Here is a 15,997-nt window from a genome sequence, read left to right as displayed (position 1 = left end):
TTTCTTCCATCTTGATGGCTGGATAGAAGTTTGGCATGAGATGTACATATTCAGGAGCAGACAAAAAAACAAACCAAAGCAATACTGGAAGCAAGAGGTTTAAATGACACCGTTTGGGCTGTCAGTGAAGTGAAAAACCAGGGATTTCTCCTCCAAAATTTCTACCATTTAGTTCAGAATGCGACACTTCCAGACTGGCTCCAGCATTGACAACAGTTTAACTGGACACACTGTGCTCTGTGCTGCAGTGAACCGGCAACGTGAACAACATCAGCCGCGGTACCTCACCCGGGAAGGCCAATCCTTGGGGCGTGCTCAGCAGGAAGCTATGCAGACCTCAAGCGCCTTGGTGCGCTCCTGCACCTCTAGCATTGTTTTAATATCTTTAAAATTATTTAAAAACATATACACACATTCTGCTCTAACGGGATCACTACTGCTATTACTAGCTGCCTATTGCTAAGATTATTATTATTATTACTATTATTATTACAAATTGGGGACACTGACAGTGATAAAAGAAATGTGAGATAATTTATATTAAAAATTTGTATTGTTAAGCAGGTATAACAGAAAACATTTTCAGAGGTCCCTACCGATAAAGGTTCCTAATTCCTAAGCAACACTATTGTTTTATTGATACTCCACCTAAACTTCTACTGCTTTTTCCTTACTACTTCAACAGCTATAGAACCTGCTATGCATAAGGAATCTCTTGCACATACGTCAGTTGTACTTTCCTTGAACCTATTTTCATTGGTATTAAGACAACTTTGCATTTCTGTATGAAACTAACAGAACCACCAAAGATATATTTAAGCAGCATAAACTGATACAAATGATTTCTCTAATTTTTTCAGAATTTTACTTTTGTGTTAAAAATTTTACAATGCAACATCAAATCAAAACAAAAATTAATCCTAAAAGAGGGAAATCAAGTTGAAGTCCAGAGGAAAATATGAGAGTTATGCAAGAATCTTATCGAGTTAATTGTGGTAACAGACACACAATCTGTACAGCACACAAAGTTTTTAAGCATTACTAAACCTCAGCTTTCCTGAATTTCTTTATATAATGTAATTATTCAAGCTCCAGTGAATCCTCATTAAAATGTCACTGCTAACATAACTAAATAAATTATTATATTGCTTACAGTTATACCTAATGTTTTCAGTTAGAAATACTCATGCTACAGGTTATTGCATTTTTAGTCTGTAAGTGTTCCCAGGTAAGGCATAACAACAGTAGTTGAATTTGTAAGAGCTCCACACAGACTGTCAAACACTGTTGAGCAGGACGTATGTTGTGACCAATGTGCACTGAACAAAATCCAGCTAATGGCACCACAACTTCTGACAGTTAAAGCTGCAGGGGGAGCGCATTTCATATGGGAATGAGCTGCAATAGAGGGGAAAAGCAAGGGGTGGGGGTCAGGAAAGTTCAGGTATTTACAAAGAGGGGGAAGGTACTGAAAACTTTATTAGGCTTAAGTAACTCAGGCAACATTTCCCCTGGTCCCTTCACTCATTAAGTGCTAATCAGATAAACTCAGCATACCATAGCTAAACGGATTGCTGCCTCAAAAGAAAACAATGAAAAGCGAACAAGCTAATCCAGCATCTTGCAGTATTTCCCTGTCTGTGCGTGACAAGAAAGAGGGCCTTAGTTTAAACCAGTTCAAAGAAAAACTTCTACTTACAGCTAAAATCTCTGAGGAGGGAAATCCCAGTAAAATTTTCAACACCTGAAAAATAAGCTAACCTACTAACTTTAAATACATTTTATTTTTTTTAAGGAAAAAATAAGAATGTCTTTCATGTATTAGCATTTTTTTTCTGTTTTATACTTTTGAACAGGACTAGGCAGGCAATAGGCATAAACAAATTATTTAACTTTTGGAGTTCTATGGCACTTCAGATATCAACTTCATTTCTTAAAAAAAGGTGGTTTTTTTCCAGAAAAGAATTTTTAGGCATTTTAAATAATTTTCAAAGTGTTTAAAAAACAAAGCAAACTTTATTTTCACTGATCCAAAGGGTAATACTAAGAAAATTATCAGAGAAAACGAGGAAGGAACTAACTAGAAATGCTTCCATCTGGTTCTTGTCATTCTATCCCGAAACCAGCTTTCCAGATCTAGGGCCCAGCTGTGGGCAAAGGCGGCAGCCGGGGGCAGGGCTCCCCGCTCCCCGCCGGCCCTCGGCCTTCCCTCGGCCTTCTCACCTGCCCCATCTCCTGGTGACACCCGGACACAGCAGGCAGCCTCAGGGCCTGGCCCTGTCACTGGTTTTTTTTTTTTACATTATCGCCTTATGCACCATTATAAAAATTATGGAGGGGATATAAATTAAAAAAAAAATCACGCAATAATGTGCAAATATCCAATGCAATGGGTAAAGCGTACGTATCTTTTATTAGAGCAAGTGATACTGGTTTTCCTCGCAACCACTGCCTGCTTTACGCCCTTTGAACATCAAGACTAAAATACCACTTACAGTATCTTCACAGAGAAAAATAAAGAGCAAATCGTACCAACTAAGCGCTGCAAAGAAGTGACCTAACTGCTGAGCTACTGCTACTCCTGGATAAAGTAAAAAACCAGCCACAGACATGTTCATCTAAATGAACATAACAATCATAACCTCATTGAGGCAGACACAGTACTTCTGTTAACATAAAAAAATGTTATTTCCAGGTGGAAGAAAAATTACCGAAAACAGTGTAGAAGCATAGAGATTAATCATCCACAATTAATACTCCTTTTCTAAGCACAAACACAATCAAACTAACTCAGTAATAAGTCAGCATCACATCCCTTTGCTACAAATGATGTCACTGAAACTCAGACTCAGAAGAAACTGTAGTTGACAGAGATGGATGCCAAGTGCCTACGTGGCCCTCGTGTAGAGGGGTCCAGATCAAGGTGAATTAATGTTTTCCCTTCTGGTGTTCCAGAATTTCTATACGTACTCAGACAAGGTAAAACTGTAAGGGGCATACCTTACCTGCTGCAAAAGGAAGAACAGCAGGTTGATCCAGCAAGTTTTACCAAGCGTGTTCGGAAGCAACCTGAATTTTAATACCAAAAATGCAGAGAGATGCTACCAAGACTTAGACTCTGGCAACCACAGCTTATCCCATAAGAGATGGATTTACAGAAAAGCTTTAAAGTCTCAAATCAAGCTTAAGCCACATTAGGACATTCAAATGCAGCAAGTTTTACCTTTTCCCTGATAAAATTCATGGAGCCAAAATCAGAAATAACATGCATCTTCCCAGGCTTGTTCATCTCTCTTCTATATACCCTTCCATGTATTCCAACTCCAAAAAACCCTCTTATTTCATGTAGACTTTGGACATGTGTGGGTACAGGGCTTACATTTAGAAGTCTAGGTCTCCCTTTTAGCAGCCTAGTATCAACAGGAAAGGTTTTCTTTTCTTGTAATTGGTATGACTTTGTGAACAGGAGGAGAGTTTGTGATATTTACTAACACCAAAGAATTTAATTCATCTGTTTCATACCTATTTTTCAATCCCTCCTCTTCACCCGAGATACATTTGACATGTAAGGTAGTATGAGAAAAGGTGAATGTGTGGGTAACACATGAGAGGCCCAGTGAAAAGAAAGTTTATTTCCATTCCAGTTCTAAATGCGTTCTTGCATCTCCCTGTCTCTGCATGGCTCAGAGTCCTGTGCATCCCATCCTATTTCTTAGCCATCGACTCCTTCACTCACCAGTTTCACGCACTTACGTATTCTGACAATCTCTGCAATGCAGCCAGACCCTCAGGCTTTCTCTTTAATCTGACTTCAATGAGATATTAGTTCCTACGTAAGGAGATTTTTGCAATTTATATTACTGTTTATGACCCCTGTTGCATTACCCTTCCAGAGATCACAGGTTTTCATACTTAAAATTGTATCACTTTCCTACCATGGTATTTCATCTATAAAAATGCATCTGATACTAAGTTTCTGTGGAAAAGCAGAGTATCAGTTTGGTATCACCTTCCTCATGGTGGTGAGGGTATGGAAGCAGTGGCTAAGAATGTGAAAGACTGCCAATATACAAAGTAAAATGCACCAACGTGCAAAGTGAAGTGTTTAGGTGTTTTTTTGTTTGTGGGGTTTTTTTTGGTTTGGATTTTGTTTTGTTTTCTTTTTTTTTCTTCTTCTTCTTGGAATACAACTGAGACTACAGTGTAGAAATTGGCACAAATATAGTTTTCATATTAAAAATTTACCAGAGCACTAAAGCTGAGCTCCAGGGAAACATCAGATGTAGCACACACTTGCGTAGGTGACACTTGCAAAACCATGGGAAATAAACCCATATTTTGGAAAAAAAAAAAAAACAAAAGTAAGGACATTTAAGAATTCTAGCTTAATAATTTATTGTTAACACATACAATATACCAAAACAAGGAAAAATGCTGCTGTTAATGCATATTCACAGAAGTTTTCCAGTAGAACTTGTGGACACCATGTTCTGCATTTCTGAGGCTGTGGAACCTGCAACTGTGTTAAATTTGTGTGCTCCGGAAATTTAACTTTTATTCTTATAACAGATATCTTTAGTCGTTATATGTGCAAATACAATCTTGAAGAAATTAGCAGGATATAGTCTTCACAAATGTGGAAACAGAGTGAAACAATAGCTTGCAGAGATAGTAATACAACAATTCTCCTTGACAGAAATGTAATAGGGATCACTAGGTTGCCAGTATTATTTCTTCTGTGATCATTCTGGCAAAAAGCTTGTAGTAAATAGATCTTCTCACATTTCAAACCTACCTCCTTTGCCCTTGCACGAGGATGCTGAAGTGTTTCACCAATGCATGTCTACTTCAAGAACCTTCTCCCAGGGATGCATCATACTCCTCCTCAAGGGCTGGACTACAGACCTGAGCTCAGTTCCTTGCAAAGGGCTACTGTCATGCAAGTGCCAACATCTGCTGCCTCCCCTCAGTGGCGAGGGAAATGCACATGAAGAAGAAAGATCAACAGATGGAGAACTTGGAGAAAGGACCACAAATGCCCCGAGGCTTTGCAACAACATTTCTGAACTGAAATATTTCACTGACCTGCCCTGTGGAAAAGGAAAAAAAAACCCAAAACTACCCCTACTAGATTGTGATTTCATTTTTTTTGCACACAAAGCTACTTTTATCAGATCTAATCACTAACCCCAGCAACCACACAGTCCTTAATGCATGACCTTCCACCATTCTCTCATTTAAATGCTCTAACCGGAAACACACAAGAAGTTACGCATCCCTCTGATCCACTTACTACAGAACAAGTTACAGCTTTTCAGGAATGGCTTTTGAATTTGCCTTTCTGTATTTGAAATTTTAAAGTATTTTTACCAAAATAATTAAGTAATTCAGAGATTATTGACTAAGATTAAGCATAATTAACAACAAAGATTTCTGTAAAACTTTTTTGGTCTTCCTGTGAATCAAATACAGGGCAAATAACTACTAACCTGAAACTTTGTTATACCCAGTTTTGACTGAAAGTATTTCAAGGTATCAACTCCTGAAAAATAAGACTGTATGATAGAAACAGATGCTTGTAGCTTGTAAGTTATCTGTCTCTTCTAAGTCTAAACAAGGGATAATTAAGGGCAGGTTACAAGTATTTAGTTAGAAACGTGGTATGTATTTAATTTTAAAGGCTGTCACTAGTATGATAATACCCTACAACATATTCTATAATTGTAAAGAATTTTGTTTCACTAGAGAATTATTTTTATACCATTGCACCCTACAAATCTGACAAATTATCCATTATAATTCTGTTACTGAAATTACATGACATGTTCACTTTTTTTGTGGGAAGTTTGTGTAAAATCCCTTTGCACCTACATGCCACCTAATATAAAAGTTCTTCTTCCATAAGAACTACATTTTTCCTGCTTCTCCATAGCTCCCCACATTTCTGCAAAATAACCAAGTTATAAGGGTTTAAGAACTTGACTTTATCATGCCGGATAGTAATATCTTTTAATCTTAAAAGTTAATCCATTGATTGAATTCCAGGAGAAACTTAATCCTGGTTGGGTCAAAATAGTAGTAGACTTTCTTAGGAACCATCTTCTGAGCAGTTCTTCATCTTATTATGAGGGAGTTTACCATCTTTTGTCTACCAGACATGAGTTAAAAGTTTCTACATTTCTGAATACTTTCTTCGTGTAAGAACACAACTTTCTACACCTCTGAATACTTTGTACCTCTCAAGTAATACAGAACACCTTCTGGCTAGATACTCCACTGTTACATACAAGTCTCTTAGTATCTTTGCAATCTCTAGACTTCCTCACTGAAATATGTTCTACCTGGGACTATTACTTCTTTCATTTTTTGTACACCAAGTACAGTAAGTCCACTCAGAAGTATAAGTCGTACTAGCAAATCAAAGATTCCCTAAGCATCAGTTCTAGCCCAGGCACAAGCTTAGCACAAAATTATATGTGAACACAAGGGTCAACATTTTTAATTAGTCCTAGAAGTGAATAACAAATCTCCACAACTAACAAAAGCTAATATGATTTCTATGATTACATTCTTCTCCATTTTTTGGCTGACTAATACAGGTTTTTTTTTTTCCAGGTTTTCACTTGATAATTTCATTCCAATCTAAATGAGACACGTGCTACATGACTCCTATCAGCGGGTTAATTCTATAGAGTAACCCAAACTTAATGGCAGCACTGTTTGTTTGTGGCAAACAAACCAAAGCTCAATGCAAAGAATGATCTTTCTAAGTAAAAGTCATGAACACTGGCCACATCTAATAACTCTTCTGTTCTTTGCAAAGCCTGTGAACAAGTCCTCCTCAGCAAAAAAGGAGGTGCGGGATTCTGGGCAGCGGCAGAGAAGCCTTCTGGACCTCTTCCAAACTCTTGAAGAAAAAACAGCACCAAAACCCCCACAAACATAAAAACTCACTTTTTTTTGCAAAAGAACTTAAAAGCGATTGTTTAGTTTTAAATAAAAGCACTACTAATGTGACTCTAAATTTTGTTTTTTCTGTAATCGTAAAGTTGTAAAGCGGTGCCATCCGAAGCAACTATAGCACTGAATTGTTTGCATAGCACTTCCAATTAAAACCTGGATGATAAAGATGCTCCATGGTCCAAGATGAGCTGTGAGGATTCACAACTATCACTTGGGAATCACTGACCCACAAAAAGATTTTGTTTGAGACTTGGGAAAAACAAGAAGACCTGCAACTGGCTGATGCTAACTTGTATGTGAGTTCCTTCACAACTTGAATAACTGACACCGGCTGAACAAAGCAACAAGTCACTTAGAATATTTACTCTGCCTCTCTTTAGGGTGGTCATACAAATAATAAAAGGTTAGTTATGTTTTTCCTTTCCAGTGTTTCCATTTACTTCAGTTCTTTAGAGGTCACCATTCAAAAAATCTGAAGTTTTTTTTATCTCATTGGCAACTACAATATAAAGTATGATCACATGTTTTCAAAAAACTGGATTCAGATATGAAAATTATTCACAGCTGCAAAAGTTCATCACCAAAACCAACTGACTACTTCAAGATACTTTGCTCTGTTCTTTCTGCATATATTTTATCAAATTTGATTTGAGGATGAATATTGGTTACTTGTTAGTATTCTGATCAGTAAGTTGGCCAGTTTTATTGTTGATAAATTTTATGATAGTTTCATTAAAAAATATAGGTGATCTACTAAGAAGATATATGGCATTTTTTTGTTCTTAACTGAAGTAAATATGAAAAGTAAGGCAAGACAGCTGAACTCTAGGCCTACATTGGCAAGAGTTTGCTCATGAGACTGTTCCACTAAATACTCCTGGTGGAGACAAAAGATACATTCTATTTCCCAGACAGCTTATAGCAGTTCCACAAAATAGGAAAAACCCTGCTCTGGAAAAGGGATATTTTTTCCAGTATAACTCTGTCTACACTGGGGCTTTACTGGAACAGTTATGTCAGTCAGGGTGTGACAAAAACATATTTATGCAGTACACAGAGCTTTCAAGCAGCAGGGATAGGCTTCCAAATGAAACTTTCAAAGAGGTCTACAGCCCTAATCCTTGCTTGACAGGCATGGTGTACATTTCTAAAGAAAAAACCTAAACAATAGGAAAGTGCCATGTTATAAAAAGTTCTGCAGAAGAATTATTAAGAGACAATATTCAAAATCACTAGAGCAAATGATCCTTTTTGATGCAGAAGAAAGGCAGGACATAGTTTTAACTACTAATTTAGCTCCAGTGAGGTGTTCTCTATTGACTTAAAAATCCAAAAGTAATTAACCCTAAAAGAGAAAATAAGAGCACATGGCTAAGCTAGGGATATTGGATGGGTGTTAAAGATATATATATCAGAACTGGATGGCATAATTAAAGATATATATACCAGAAATGCTAAATACAAACTGAATTGCAACTCACAAGACACATATGAGGCAGTAAGAGGAGGTTCTATAAATACAGCAGAAGGAAAACAAACATAAATGAAAGTACAGAACAATTAGCAATGAGGAAATAACAACAAAAGATGAAAGCAACAAGGCTGAATTCAGTTTCTTCTTCGCTTATACTCCCCCTACCCACCAAGGGTTAACTGTAAGTAGAGAGCAAGGAACAGGACCAGGAAAAGAATAGGCCTATCATTTAATCCTCACTCATTTAGTAAGCCATAATATATTAAACAGTTTAAGAGAACATTAGAAATAATGCATGAGTTTACAATATAGATAGCAGCTATACCAAACGTGAGTTAAAACCTCAGTTGTGCTGATAGGAAATATCAACACCCCTCAGGAACAAGAAAGTACAGATTAATTAGAAATCAACCAAAACTGTCCTTAGTCAAGGTCAGAAAGCCAGCTTTCTCATCAGTAGCTAACACAGAATGAGATAACCTTACACAAAAAATGAGAAAACTGTCTAAAAAACAGATGGGCTTATATTACACAGGCTAAGCTTATTTACCTTATACAGCTTAAGAAAATTTTCTGTTGGCTGTGAGATGAAAAGGAAGGATTTTGGTCTGAGACAGCATTGCTTTCACACTGAGCTTGCAATCATGCTGAGCTGCTCATCTGTGTATCTAATGTCCTATTACAGTCAACGGAGACCCTGTTCAGTTCACAGGATCCCTGCCTGGACACAGGTGCCTACTGCCATTGAAGATGCCCCAGGGTTTCCCACCACTTCCAGCTGCCGGCCTGGAAGGGTACAGACCCCCAAAGGTCCTGTGTGATATCTGCCATGCCATTCAAATATGCTGGCACATCAAATGGCACATGTTGCCTATCAGCTCTCCATCCCCTATAAGCGGAGGACAAGTCCCTCACTCACATGTAAACATATAACAGAGACAGTACATTTAGGTGTCAGTCTGGAGTTGGGTACCACCCTTCATCTCTGACCTTAGGTAAAACTGGTACGTCATTCTTCTTTAAGTGACCACCTGCTAGTGATCCTAGTATTTTTGTATAAATATTTGTTCTATTTTTTCTGTTAAGTTTTGTTTTCTCTTTTATTATCCTTTTTAACTATGGATTTCATATTACTTCACATATTATTTCTTCATACCTTAATTATATTGCACTGTTTTCTGTCCACACACAGTCTTATCTATTTATGATTTTAGGCAAAATTCTGTTTGAATGCAACTTTGAGAGTACAGCTTCTACGGGGAACATTTCCTGAAGTCTTATTTCCTGTTCATGGGGATTAACACATAAAACAATGTTTAGATAAACTGGATAAATTTGCATCATCCAGACTCAAGCAATCCAGATCTGACACACAGCTGACTACCAAAATCTCCTGGGTAATTCAGAAAGATCCAACAGAAGGGAAAAAGGCAAATATAGTTACTATCTACAAAAAAAGGGAAAGAAAAGGGGAAGGGGTGTCCTGGTTTGGCCCAAACCAGGCCAATTAGTCTTAGAGAAACCAAGGTCACTGCTAAATTCCTCACTGCTTACAAGTGAAGAGCCGAAGGGGGGTCACACCTGCAGGAAGGAGCAGACAGGGCAGGTGACCCAAGATTGACCAACGAGGTATTGCATCCCATACACGTCATTCTCACCTTCCTATTTATCACTAACCCACTGCCTCCTGGAGGTGGGGCCCAGGAGGGAGGGGCCCTCCTGTCTTCCACTGATTGGTACCAGCTTTGCCAATTCTCCAGTTAAAAGCCTGCAGGTGTGATAGCAGGGGGAGCTACTGCATTTTCCCCTCTGCCTGTGCTGGGGGAGCAACTCTGCCTGAGGAGGATTTCCAAGCTCTTGATCTTGATCTTGGTTTTGTATATATTTGATTATTTCTATTATTATTATACTCTTTTTCATTATTATAGTTTATTAAAACTGTTTTAACTTTCCAACCCGTAAGTCTCTCTCCCTTTTCCCTTTGGGTGGGGGAGGGGGGGAGGGTTAACAGAGAGCATCTGCCACAGGTTTAATAGTTGGCACAGCTTTAAACTGTGACAGATTTATTGGTGCCCAATGTGGGGCTCGAGAGAAGCTCCAACAGGTTGCTCTGATAAGTTGAATCCTGGCTCTGGTGGGAGGAGACCCGGAGAGCTCAGCTGAGAGAGTAACAGATTTCTTCCTTTGAGATTTATGAGGGGTTGGAAAGTTAAAACAGATAGTGAAGATGGTGATGTCATTTTTGAATGCTGTGTTATCTCGTCTTTTTATAGAGTTTCTTTCATAGTTGAGTATTGCAGTGATGCCTTACCTGCCGTGGGCACTGTGTTATTGCTTGCTTCTTATGAATGTTTACATGCAGTTTAGCAGTGGGCGCTGGTCGAAATGTATTGTTTTGGTATGGGGTTTGATACTGATTTATGCTGTAATAAACTGGGCAGTTAATATTCCGATCTCTTATCTCTATGACACAATGATGGGCAGCTTTAATCGCGAATCAGTAGCAGCAACTTCATCTGCACACTCCAGGCGTCCTTTAGCTGATTCTGTTAATGATCACACTTCCAGTTTTACTTCGGGAAATAGTACCTTCTCCTTTTCTGCCAAGCTGATTCCACTAGATTTTGCGAAATTAGGATGGTGCTGTCTAGGTGGCATGTTTTTATTTTTGGTTGTCCTGAATGTGTTTCTGATGGGGGATAAGATTAAATATCGGTGCAGGGACAGTTGTAGGTGTTACGCAGCCACCTCAGATCCTACAGCGTGTACTGCTGCTACAGCCACTAAACCCACTGAAGCCTCGGCAGCCTGTACCACAGCTGCTACACCCCCCAAGATGGCCACTGCAGCTACTCAGACTCTCAGCACTCCCACGACAGCCACTGCATCTACTCAGACCCCAGCATCTACCGAATCTGTACCAATTGCTCCTGTAACCAGGAAGAAATACCAAAAGAAATCAGCTTGTGAAGAGAAGGATGATGACTCAGAGCCTTCTAAGGCAGAGCCATCATATGACCCAGGTGAGGGCCCTTCTCAGGCAGAGTTAGGGCCTGACACAGATGGGGGTTTCCTTGATCGTCCTTTAAAGCAGACCCATCACAGAAGAAAGGTCCTTCTAAAGCAGAACTATCACAAGAGGACTCGGACGTAGAGATAACCTACCACTCCTTATCCCTGAAGGACCTGAGAAATATAAGGAAAGGCTTCAGCCGTTATGACAGTGAACCTATTATTACCTGGTTGCTCCGATGCTGGGATAATGGGGCAGACAGCATGGAATTGGATGGTAGAGAAGCCAGACAGTTGGGATCCCTGTCCAGAGATGGTGGTATTGATAAGGCGCTCGCAAGAAAGTCAAACACTATCAGTCTCTGGAGGCGACTCTTGTCAGCTGTAAAGAGCAGGTATCCCTATAAAGATGATGTTATGAGCCACCTAAGCAAATGGACCACTATAGAAAAAGGTATTAACTACCTTAGAGAACTGGCTGTGCAAGAGATCATTTATAGACACCCACGGGACATTGTAGATCCTGTAGATCCTGATGAAGTGGAATGCAACCGATCCATGTTCCGGAAGGTTGTGAAGAATGCTCCACTGACATACACCCATACATTGTCAATATTAGTCTGGGGAGAAGATGCTATGGCACGACCTAGTGTGGGCGAAATGGCTAACTGTATGCGACAGTATGAAGATAGTATTTCTTCCCCACTGCAGGCACGCATCTCGGCTGTGGAAAAACTGACTAAGGAAAACAAGGACTCATTTAAACAACTGTCAGACAAACTGTCCAGGATCGAGAATAAACTTGACTCTCTACCTACACAGGCGCGCGTTGCAGCTGTTAGAAAACGCTCTCCTACAGGACCAGCTCAAAGGAAACGGAACACATCACGAGGTATCCTGTGGTTTGCCCTGCGTGGTTATGGGGAGGACATGAGCAGATGACATGGACAACCTACCAGTACCCTACAGGCACGAGTACGTGAGTTGCAAGCTAAAAGAAATACCAGAGAGAATTTTTCTAGAAGGATGGCTGCTCCAGTTACCAATGAGCAGGACCCCAGTCAGGGTAGATGGGCCTCAAATCACTTTTTCCCAAGTGTGAATAGGAGAAATGAAGGTCCAGTCCCTGTGAGCAGCATGAATCCATTTCTTAATTAGGGGGGCCCTGCCTCCAGCCAGGTGGAGGAGAGGGACAACTGAGTTTATTGGACTGTGTGGATTCGATGGCCTGGCACATCAAAACCACAAAGGTATCGAGCCCTCGTAGACACTGGTGCACAGTGCACCCTCATGCCATTGGATCATAAAGGGGCAGAATCTATCAGTATTTCAGGAGTAACAGGAGGATTTCAAGTGTTATCTGTATTGGAGGCCGAAGTGAGCCTAACTAAAAATGAATGGAAAAAGCACCCCATTGTGACTGGCCCAGATGCTCCGTGCATCCTTGGCATAGACTACCTCAAAAGAGGGTATTTTAAGGACCCAAAAGGGTATAGATGGGCCTTTGGTATAGCAGCTGTAGAGACTGAGGACATTAAACAGCTGTCTACCTTGCCTGGCCTCTCAGAGGATCCTTCTGTTGTGGGGTTGCTGAAGGTTGAAGAACAACAGGTGCCAATTGCTACTACCACGGTGCACCGACGACAATATCGCACCAATCGAGACTCCCTGATCCCCATTCATAAACTGATTAGACAATTAGAAAATCAAGGAGTGATTGGCAAGACTCGCTCACCCTTTAATAGTCCTATATGGCCAGTGCGAAAGTCTGATGGAGAATGGAGATTAACTGTGGACTATCGTGGCCTAAATGAAGTTACGCCACTGCTGAGTGCTGCTGTGCCAGACATGCTAGAACTTCAATACAAACTGGAGTCAAAGGCAGCCAAGTGGTACGCCACCATAGACATAGCTAATGCATTTTTCTCTATTCCTTTGGCACCAAAGTGCAGGCCACAGTTTGCTTTTACCTGGAGAGGTATCCAGTATACCTGGAATCGACTGCCCCAGGGATGGAAACACAGTCCTACTATTTGCCATGGACTGATCCAGACTGCACTAGAAAAGGGTGGAGCTCCAGAACATTTGCAATACATTGATGACATCATTGTATGGGGTGATACAGCAGCAAAAGTTTTTGACAAAGGGGAGAAAATAATCCAAATTCTTCTGCAAGCTGGTTTTGCCATAAAAAGAGGCAAGGTCAAGGGACCTGCCCGGGAGATCCAGTTTTCAGGGATTAAATGGCAAGATGGGCGTCGCCAGATCCCGATAGAGGTGATCAACAAAATAACAGCTATGTTCCCACCAACTAACAAAAAGGAAACACAAGCCTTCTTAGGTGTTGTGGGTTTCTGCAGAATGCATATTCCAGATTACAGCCAGATTGTACGCCCTCTTTATCAAGTGACCAGAAAGAAGAATGATTTTCAGTGGGGCCCTGAACAACGACAGGCTTTTGAACAGATTAAACAAGAAATTGTGCATGCAGTAGCCCTTGGACCAGTCTGTACGGGACAAGATGTTAAAAAAGTGCTCTACACCGCAGCTGGGGACAATGGTCCTACCTGGAGCCTCTGGCAGAAAGTACCAGGGAGACTCGAGGTCGACCCCTAGGATTTTGGAGTTGAGGATCACAGAATCACAGAATGTTAGGGATTGGAAGGGACCTCGAAAGATCATCTAGTCCAATCCCCCTGCCGGGGCAGGATTGCCTAGACCATATCACACAGGAACGCGTCCAGGTGGGTTTTGAATGTCTCCAGAGAAGGAGACTCCACAACCTGTCTGGGCAGCCTGTTCCAGTGTTCGGTCACCCTCACCATAAAGAAGTTTTTCCTCATATTTAAGTGTAACCTCCTGTGTTCCAGCTTGCACCCATTGCCCCTTGTCCTGTCAGGGAATGTCACTGAGAAGAGTCTGGCTCCATCCTCATGACACTTGCCCTTTACATATTTATAAACATTAATGAGGTCACCCCTCAGTCTCCTCTTCTCCAAGCTAAAGAGACCCAGCTCCCTCAGCCTCTCCTCATAAGGGAGATGTTCCACCCCCTTAATCATCTTCGTGGCTCTGTGCTGGACTCTCTCTAGCAGTTCCCTGTCCTTCTTGAACTGAGGGGCCCAGAACTGGACACAATATTCCAGATGCGGCCTCACCAGGGCAGAGTAGAGGGGGAGGACAACCTCTCTTGACCTGCTAACCACACCCCTTCTAATACACCCCAGGCTGCCATTGGCCTTCTTGGCCACAAGGGCACACTGCTGGCTCATGGTCATCCTGCTGTCCACTAGGACCCCCAGGTCCCTTTCCCCTACGCTGGTCTCCAACAGCTCTGCCCCCAACTTGTACTGGTACATGGGGTTGTTCTTGCCCAGATGCAGGACTCTACACTTGTCCTTGTTATATTTCATTAAATTTCTCCCCGCCCAGCTCTCCAGCCTGTCCAGGTCCCTCTGAATGGCTGCGCAGCCTTCCGGCACATCAGCCACTCCTCCCACTTTTGTGTCATCAGCGAACTTGCTGACAGTGCACTCTATTCCCTCATCCAAGTCATTAACAAATATATTGAATAGAACTGGCCCCAGAACTGACCCTTGCGGGACTCCGCTAGACCCAGACCTCCAACTGGACTCTGTCCCATTAACCACCACTCTCTGGCTTCTTTCCTTCAGCCAGTTCACAATCCACCTCACTACCCGATCATCCAGACCACACTTCCCCAGTTTAGCTGTGAGGATGCTGTGGGAGACCATGTCAAACGCTTTACTGAAATCGAGATAGACCACATCCACAGCTTTACCATCATCTATCCACTGGGTTACATCCTCATAAAAGGCTATCAAGTTGGTTGAGCATGACTTCCCCTTGGTGAAGCCATGCTGAGTGCCCCTAATGATCCCCCTATCCTTGATGTGCCTAGAGACAGCACCAAGGACAAGTTGTTCCATCACCTTTCCGGGGATGGAGGTGAGGCTGACCGGTCTATAGTTACCCGGGTCCTCCTTCTTGCCCTTTTTGAAGACTGGAGTGACATTCGCTTTCCTCCAGTCCCCAGGCACCTCTCCCGTTGCCCACGACTTAGCAAAGATGATGGAGAGTGGCCTAGCAATGACTTCCGCCAGCTCCCTCAGCACCCGCGGGTGCATCCCATCAGGGCCCATGGATTTATGGACGTCCAGGTTGCTTAATTGGTCCCTGACCCAGCCCTCATCTACCAAGACAGATTCCTCCTCTATCCTGACTTCTTCTGAGGCCTCAGGGGTCCGGGGCTCCTCAGGACAGCCTCCAGCAGTATAGACAGAGGCAAAGAAGGCATTCAGTAACTCCGCCTTCTTTTTATCCTCTGTCTCCAGGGCCCCCACCTCATTCATCAGTGGGCCTACATTGCCTCTAGTGTTGGCTTTACCTGCAATGTATTTGAAGAAGCCCTTTCTGTTGTCCTTGACCTCTCTTGCAAGGTTTAATTCCAAGGAGGCCTTAGCTTTCCTAGTTGCCTCCCTACATCCTCTGACAACAGACTTATATTCCTCCCAAGTGGCCAGCCCC

General features: G+C 41.6%; 1 protein-coding gene across 2 annotated transcripts in view; it reads right to left on the bottom strand.

Moving 5' to 3' along the window:
- Positions 1–15,997, bottom strand: part of RMDN2 (regulator of microtubule dynamics 2) — a 56,998-nt gene that overhangs the window by 23,086 nt on the left and 17,915 nt on the right. The gene's annotated exons all lie outside the window — the stretch shown is intronic.

The sequence above is a fragment of the Nyctibius grandis genome, chromosome 1 (assembly GCF_013368605.1).
Source record: "Nyctibius grandis isolate bNycGra1 chromosome 1, bNycGra1.pri, whole genome shotgun sequence".
Taxonomy (NCBI): domain Eukaryota; kingdom Metazoa; phylum Chordata; class Aves; order Nyctibiiformes; family Nyctibiidae; genus Nyctibius; species Nyctibius grandis.
Note: the sequence above shows the minus strand (reverse complement) of the source record. Positions and strands in the feature narration are given on the sequence as shown.